Raw genomic sequence first — 9,154 nt, 5'->3', positions numbered from 1 at the left:
GCCCAGGGGCTAATTTCCATCTGTAGTCCAATGTAGGCAGGTTAGGTGTTTAAAAGACTAAGAAACAGAGGACATACTTAGACACTTATAGACAGAGTTAGTAGAAGACTAAGCATACTAAACAACAAGAAGAGATATAAGAGAAGAAATTAAATAAAAAGAAAATAAAAAAAAGATAGATAAAAGAGACAAGAAAAATATATCTGTGTTAATGATGGTTACATATTTGGTTAGCCCTGAGCCACGCCTTAAGATGATACTTAAAAGTGGTCAAGGTTGTATTATAATACAACAACAAAACAAACATTATTCTGAAATCATTATTCTGCATAATGAGTCATTTTACGTACGTACTTTTGTACTCTTACATACGAAAGCATGCTTTGACTTAATAATAATAATAATGATAATAATGATAATAATAATGATAATAATGAGATGTGAGAGCTTCTGGATGGAGGTTCTTTGTGAGTTCAGAGGGATCGATGCTGTGACAGGCAGATGATGTTTACACGAGCGCGCTGTTGCACAATGTTGTTGACTCTGTGAAGCTGCGGCGGCACGCAGCACGCAGCACGCAGCACGCTGAGTCATGTGATGGTACACACACGTGTGAGAGGATGAGCACAGTTTCACATCAGTCGAGTCTGGACTCTGTCGTTAACGTCCACATTATTAAAATTAAAATAATATAACTGATCCAAAAAATGATTTTGACAGTGATATAAAACATATATGACAATAAATACATAAATAAATAAAAATAATATAACTCAAAAAAGACGGTGTTGACAGTGATATATAACATATATGACAATAAATACATAAATCACAATAATATAATTGATAAAAGACCATTTTGACAAAATAACATATAACCATATATATGATAATAAATAAAAAATAATATAATTGATTAAAAAAAGACCATTTTGACAATAATATAAAACATATTTGACAATAAATTAATAAATAAAAATAATATAATTGATAGAAAAGACAATCTTTACAATATAACATATAACCATATATGACAATAAATAAATAAATAAATAAATAAAAATTATATAACTGATAAAAAAGATGATTTTGACAATACAACATATAACCATATATGACAATAAATTAATAAATACATAAATAAATAAATATATAAATAAAAAAATATATAAATCAATCAATTATTTAATATAAATAATGTAATTGATATAAAAAGACAATTTTGACAATAATATATAACCATATATGACAAATTAATATATAAAAATAATATAATTGATAAAAACATTTTTTACATATAACATATAACCATATATTACATACTCTTTGACGTGGACGTCCACATTAGGTCAATGAAAAGCGTTAAAATATCTTTCCTTATATCACAACAACGACCTCCAGACTGAAGCCTTAGGGCTGCGTCAGTGAAACGCAGAAGAACTGTGTCGGTCGACGCGGTAAAATTAGACGAGTCATGCAGAAGACGGTTGTGTAATGTTCACAGTTTTTCTTTTCAAATTGGTTTCATGACTTATTAGAAACACCATTTAAAGTCAAACTTGCACACACACACACACACACACACACACACACACACACACACACACACACACACACACACACACGGCCCTCCTGGAGCTACCGGGTGTGTCAGCAGTGGAGCCTTAGTCATGGCGGCGTGACGAGAGGCGATCTGTGACGACGACCAGCCGGACACGAGTCACGCCTGACACTGATGAGAGGAAGCAGCACGTCCTCACCGAGCGTCCAGAGACAGGGGTGGGAATCCATGAGATACAGACGCCTCTATCGACTCACAAAACAAAGCAGCAACAGCGTAGTTAGTGAACCCAGAGTTTATTAAAAGAGTGTTTTAAAGACTTACCTACTGGCCCCTGTACCAGCTCCTCTCATAGTAAAGTCCATTACAGTGGAAGGAGCCCATTGGTGCTTTGTTTTGTGTGTAGGGACTCTTCTCATGCTGCTGCAGAGGTTTGCTGTTATTTTCAGCAGCATTAGTGGTTAAAAAAGACCTTTGAATGCCTTCACCGTGCTGCCCCGAGCTAATCAGTGTTAGCCACGTCTGGTTGTTAGCCACTCTCCTGGATTTCACCAATAATAGTTCATACGAGAAAACAACCGCTTCTTTGGATTATTAGATGTGTGTTGGTGCCGAAAAACACCATGGGATGATTTTACACTTTAAGGTGCGTTGAGACCGGCCTTGTTTCCCACAAATTGGGCGGCAAAACTACGCACAGAGTCGACGGAAAGACGCGAATAGACGCAAATAGATGGAGTGAATGAGAAATGGAGGAACTTGTAGCTGTTTGTTGGCACACTACTTTACTTTATTTGTTGAAAGGAGGCGACAAATCATCTCAACATCAGCTTTGTGTTGTGTGTAGGGACTCTTCTCATGCTGCTGCAGAGGTTTGCTGTTATTTTCAGCAGCATTAGTGGTTAAAAAAGACCTTTGAATGCCTTCACCGTACTGCCCCGAGCTAATCACTGTTAGCTACGTCCGGCTGTTAGCCACTCTCCAGGATATCTCTGTTAATAGTTGTTACATGACTCTTTGGCTTATTTGATGAGTGTGAGTGCAGAAAAAGACCCTGGGGTGATTTTACGCTGTAATGTCCCTTTAAGCGCACCAGTGATGAACGGTGTGTAAGGAAGCAGCTGACCTGCAGGGTTTTGCAGGCGTGAAAGGGAAATAAAGGGATTTAAGCGTATTTAAGTTATCTGAAGACTTTTTAGGAATAAAATACCACTGCTCCTGAGATGGACAGACTCTGTGAAACAGGTTAAGAGGAACATCTCACTCTACAAATCCACTTCCTGATTATAGATCTGATTCAAAAACTGTTCAAATGTTGTGATGTGCAGGAGACACATCTCTAGTGGCATGGATGGATCACTGAACGGGCCCACCGGGGCCATAAGGTCAGGGGCCCTGACTCTTAATATGTTACTGAAAAGAATGCTAAAGGACCACTAAGTGATGCTAAAGGACGACAAAGTGATGCTAAAGGACCACAAAGTGATGCTAAAGGACCACAAAGTGATGCTAAAGGACCACAAAGTGATGCTAAAGGACCAAAAAAGTGGTGCTAAATGCCTGAAAATAGACATAAACACGACCACATAGATAGAAAAAATGATAAAAAGACATAAAAAACGATGTAAAATGAACATAGAGCAGCGGTGTCAAACTCAAATTCACAGTGGGCCAAATTTAAAAACTGGGACAAAGTTTTTGGGCCAAACTCAATATTTAACAAAAAATATAATAAAAAAAAGGCTGTAAACGTGCATGTGTCCCTTCTCTCCAGATGTGTAATGTTGAGCCTTTCCAGTGCAGCTCCTTGTTCTTGTCGTGGTGTTTCTTCTGTTTGATTCTTTGGTTACAGCCACGGTGACAAACAGCTCTTTACCTTCACACACAGATCATCTGCTGAAAGCTCCTGTCCTCCATCTTTCTTTGGGTCGTTTTTGTGGTGTTTTGCGTCTGCAGACGGGACAAACAGCTCTTTACCTTCACACACAGATCATCTGCTGAAAGATCCTGTCCTCCATCTTTCTATGGGGTGTTTTTGTGGTGTTTTGCATCAGTTTTTAGTCGTTTTTTAGTCATTTTTTAGTCATTTTTTTCACTTTTTGTAGTGTTTCTATCTGTTTTTAGTCGTTTTGTCATGTTTTTGTGGTGTTTCTATCAGTTTTTAGTCGTTTTGTCATCTTTTTGGTGTGTTTTCATCTGTTTTTTGTGGGGTTTTTTCACTTTTTGTGTTGTTTTCATCTTTCTTTACTAAAAGAACAAAAAAGACTGTAAATGTGCATGTGTTCCCTTCTCTCCAGATGTGTAACGTTGACTCTTTCCAGTGCAGGTCCTTGTTCTTGTCGTGGTGTTTCTTCTGTTTGATTCTTTGGTCACAGCCACGGTGACAAACAGCTCTTTACCTTCACACACAGATCATCTGCTGAAAGATCCTGTCCTCCATCTTTCTTTGGGGCGTTTTTGGGGAGGGGTGGATTCAGTGTGTCTGCAGAGACTGGTAGCATGGATGCTCATGTGTGTGAACAGAAAAGTAGACGTGTGTGTGCTTTAAACTCACGGGCCAGCTCTCACAGAACCTTCATATGATCTTAAGGGCCAAATATAATTATATAATTACACCGAGGGCCAGATTTGACCCACGGGCCTGAGTTTGACACCCCTGACGTAGGGGAACGAAACAATGATAAAGACTGAAAAAATGATGGGAAACGACCACGAAGAGATGCTAAATGACTGAAAATAGACACAAACACGACCACATAGAGAGAAAAATGATGACATAGCAATATGAAATGTCTAAAAACAGATGCAAAACCTGAGCGTAGACTCTGTAAACCCCCCCCCCCACACACACACACACACCAGGATCTGCGTCTGAGATGAAGAGGCCTCTCCGTGCGTCTGCTCCGCAAAGATAACCAGGAAACAATATCGCCGTAGAAACCGCTCTTTAACTAATTCTGCTAGAATTCACTAGAGCAAGGACCCCACCTCTGTCCATTGTTTAGTTATTATATTATATATTATTATTATTATTATATATTTGTATAACTGACAGAACACTTGACTGGTAAACACACAGTTTATTTAAATGTATCATTGTTAATTATTGGTGCTGGCTTTTTTTTAGGCCCATTTTACTTCTACTTTACTTTTATCTGTCCAGCTAAATGTAGATTTATAATAATAATATGACATATAACCATTTATGTCAATAAATTAATAATATAATTGATAAAAAGACGATTTTGACAATGATATAACATATAACTATTCATGAAAATAAATAAATACATAAATAAAAATAATATTGTTTTTATCAATTATATCATATTATATTTATTTATTGTCATTTCCGGTTATAAGACAATAAATAAACAATAATTAATAAAAAATAATATAAATTAGCAATATAATTCATTCATTAATTAATAATAAATTTAATAATATAATTGCTAAAAAAATACAAATTTGACACTAATATATATATATATATAAATATATAAATATATGACATCAAATAAATAAATAAATAAATGTAAATAATATATTTGATTTAAAAAAAAGACAATTTTGACAATACCATATATTACAATAAATAAATGAATAAATACATAAATAAAAATAATATTATTGATAAAGAAGATGAATGTTATAATATTGTCAAAATTGTCATTTTTATCAATTATATTATATTTATTTATTGTCATTTTCAGTTATATGACAATAAATACATAAAAATATTATATACATTTTAAATATTATTAATTAATCAATATTAAATAAATACATAAAAATAATAAATACATTTTAATATGAATTAATCAATATTAAATAAATACATAAAAATAATAAATAAAATTAATATAAATAATAAAAAATACAAAATTGACAATAATATAATATATATCCATATATATATGGATATACTGTATATATACGACAACAAAAAAATAAATAAATTAATAAATAAATAAAAAATAGAAATAATATATTTGATTTTTTAAAAAATACATTTTTGACAATACCATATATGACAGTAAATAAATAAATAAATAAATAAAAATAATATAACTGTAAAAAGGAATTGTGATTTTTTTGAAATGTTAATTAACGGTCAATATTAAACATGTTAGCTGTGTGTGTTTGCACCCTTTGTCTCAGTGGGTGGGAACGGCTGCAGACAGACAGGCAGACAGGCAGACAGACAGGCAGACAGACAGACAGACAGGCAGACAGACAGGCAGGACCTGTAGACAGACAGACAGACAGGCGGTCAGACAGACAGGCAGACAGGCAGACAGACAGGCAGGCAGACAGACAGACAGACAGGCGGTCAGACAGACAGGCAGACAGGCAGACAGACAGGCAGGCAGACAGACAGACAGGCAGGAAGGCAGGCAGACAGACAGACAGACAGACAGACAGGACCTGCAGACAGACAGACAGGCGGTCAGACAGACAGGCAGACAGACAGGCAGACAGACAGGCAGGACCTGCAGACAGGCAGACAGACAGACAGACAGGCAGGACCTGCAGACAGGACCTGCAGACAGACAGACAGGCAGACAGACAGACAGGACCTGCAGACAGGCAGACAGGCAGACAGACACACAGACAGACAGGCAGACAGACAGGACCTGCAGACAGGCAGACAGACAGACAGACAGGCAGGCAGACAGACAGGCAGGCAGACAGACAGACAGGCAGGAAGGCAGGCAGACAGACAGACAGACAGACAGACAGGACCTGCAGACAGACAGACAGGCGGTCAGACAGACAGGCAGACAGACATGCAGACAGACAGGCGGTCAGACAGACAGGCAGACAGACATGCAGACAGACAGACAGACAGGCAGACAGGCAGGACCTGTAGACAGGCAGACAGACAGACAGACAGACAGGCAGGCAGACAGACAGGCGGTCAGACAGACAGGCAGACAGGCAGACAGGCAGGACCTGTAGGCAGGCAGACAGACAGACAGGCGGTCAGACAGACAGGCAGACAGACAGACAGGCGGTCAGACAGACAGGCAGACAGTCAGACAGACAGGCAGGACCTGCAGACAGACAGGCAGACAGACAGACAGGAAGGCAGGCGGTAGGGCAGGCAGACAGGTCCTCACGTCACGGCCCGGGGCTGGGCCGGGGCTCGGTGAGGGGTGGGGACTAAGCGGACTGAGCTCCCCGGTGTAGTCGCAGTGTGGAAGGTACAGGAGAGGCGGGCGGGCGGAGGCATGGACACCCACGCACGTCTCTGTCTCCTTTCACGGTAATTCTCACAGCGGGCGGACGTTTCCTGAACAGTTCGAGTCCGTGCAATGAAGCTCGGTCCGGTTCCGGTGTTTTAGCCCAGAGGAGAAGAGAAGAGGAGGCCTGTGACAGTTTACGGGTGAGCGACCGTTGGTACTCCGGCTAACGAAGCTAACCTCCCCGCCGCCGCTATGATGCAGCAGTTAACCCCACGTTAGCAACAACAGCTGGTGTTTGGCGTTTTGTTTATGAAAGGTACGCACTGTTAATGCGAATACACAACTTATTTATTAATGTCACATTTGTACGTTTATTGTTTTTTATTGTGCTCGCGGTTAGCGGAAGGTGCTTTAGCTCAGGGACGTCAGGAGCTAGCCACCGTTAGCTAACGTAAACATTAGCGTCAGTTGACAGCCGTTGGAAAAACCAACTGCCGACATTAGCAAGCTCCAACGTTACTGTTTATTATTAATATTATTATTATTATTACATTTAATTATGTTAAACCACTTGTGCAAAATAAAGACTAATATTAACATAAACAAACTAAAATTATGTAGGAAGGAAATTATTCTCTTATCTATCTCATCTTCAAACGCTTTTATTATTGTTATTTTTATTATTATTATTATTATTATTATTTAATTGAATTATGTCAAACCACTTGGGCAAAATAAAGCCTAATATTAACATAAACCAACTAAAATAATTTAGGAAGGAAATTATTCTCTTATTATCTATTTCATCTTCAAACGCTTTTATTATTATTGTTATTTTTAATATTATTATTATTATTATTATTATTATTATTTAATTGAATTATGTCAAACCACTTGGGCAAAATAAAGCCTAATATTAACATAAACCAACTAAAATAATTTAGCAAGGAAATTATTCTCTTATCTATCTCATCTTCAAACGCTTTTATTATTTTTGTTATTATTGTTATTATTATTATTATTGTTTTTTTTGTCATTGAATTATGTCAAACCACTTGGGCAAAGTAAATATTTAATTATTAAACAAACTAAAATTATTTAAAAAGAGGTTAAAGGAAATTATTCTCTTATTATTATTATTGTTATTTTTATTATTATTATTATTTAATTGAATTATGTCAAACCACTTGTGCAACATGAAGCCAAATATCAACATAAACAAACTAAAATAATTTAGCAAGGAAATTATTCTCTTATCTATCTCATCTCCAAACGCTTTTATTATTTTTGTTATTATTATTATTAATATTGTTTTTTTGTCATTGAATTATGTCAAACCACTTGGGCAAAGTAAATATTTATATTAATATAAACAAACTAAAATTATTTAAAAAGAGGTTAAGGGAAATTATTCTCTTATTATTATTGTTATTATTATTATTTGTATTAATATTATTTCATTTAATTATGTCAAACCACTTGTGCAACATGAAGCCAAATATTAACATAAACAAACTAAAATTATTTAGGAAGGAAATTATTCTCTTATCTATCTCATCTTCAAACGCTTTTATTATTATTATTATTGTTTTTATTTCATTGAATTATGTCAAACCACTTGTGCAACATAAAGACTAATATTAACATAAACAAACTGAAATTATTTAAAAAGAGGTTAAAGGAAATTATTCTGAGTTTATTTATTCACATGACTCTGTTTTTTGTATTTATTTATATATATATACACGCTAAAATCACAATTAAATGAATGTTAGCTTGGGGCTGTTGCTGCTGCAGACTGTCCAGTTAGCTAGCTAGATGCTAACCGCCTTTAATCATATTGTTTTTTTTATTCTTTATTTACCTAAATAGACTTACAACAGGGATTACTGTTCAATCTTCAAACAGTATAACAATGTTGCTCGAGGTAGAGCAAATATCATAAATAAAACAAACATTAAAGTACATAAATCATTACAGATCAAATCCATTACAAAGGGCTTTGGTTTCCACAGCTTTGCAGTTGGTGCAGTGCTTTAAAGTAAGAAATGAAAACAATATAATTAGGTTTCTGGTTTGCAAATTTGGTGGTGTGTGTATACAATTTAGCTAACAGTAAGAAAAGGTTAATGACATCCAACTTTTTGATAGGAAATATATTTTCAAAAATACCAAAGTTTGAGTCGTAAAGCAAACTTTCTGTTTGAAAAGAAGGTTAATTTCACGCCACAGTGTTTGACTGAAAGAGCGTTCCCTAAAAAGATGTTGTGTTGTTTCGTCTGTGATGTGACAAAAGGAGCAGAGAGCATCGATATTTAGCATAAATCTTAGAATAACAGAATTAAAAGGATAACACATGCAGTAATTTCAGAGACACTTCTTGCACCACTTCATTTGCTTCGCC

General features: G+C 35.9%; 1 protein-coding gene across 16 annotated transcripts in view; it reads left to right on the top strand.

Moving 5' to 3' along the window:
- The first annotated feature begins 6,758 nt into the window (after positions 1-6,758).
- herc1 (HECT and RLD domain containing E3 ubiquitin protein ligase family member 1) overlaps positions 6,759-9,154 on the top strand; it is a 72,299-nt gene continuing 69,903 nt past the window's right edge. For all 16 annotated transcript variants that reach the window (XM_083914747.1, XM_083914746.1, XM_083914742.1 and 13 more), the window contains exon 1: positions 6,759-6,950. The gene's annotated coding sequence lies outside the window, so the exon portion shown is untranslated. The remainder of the gene's footprint in view (positions 6,951-9,154) is intronic.

This window comes from Echiichthys vipera, assembly GCF_963691815.1.
Source record: "Echiichthys vipera genome assembly, chromosome: 1".
In the NCBI taxonomy this organism is placed as follows: domain Eukaryota; kingdom Metazoa; phylum Chordata; class Actinopteri; order Perciformes; family Trachinidae; genus Echiichthys; species Echiichthys vipera.
The sequence above is the reverse complement of the archived record's forward strand: the minus strand, read 5'-3'. Positions and strand labels throughout refer to the sequence as shown.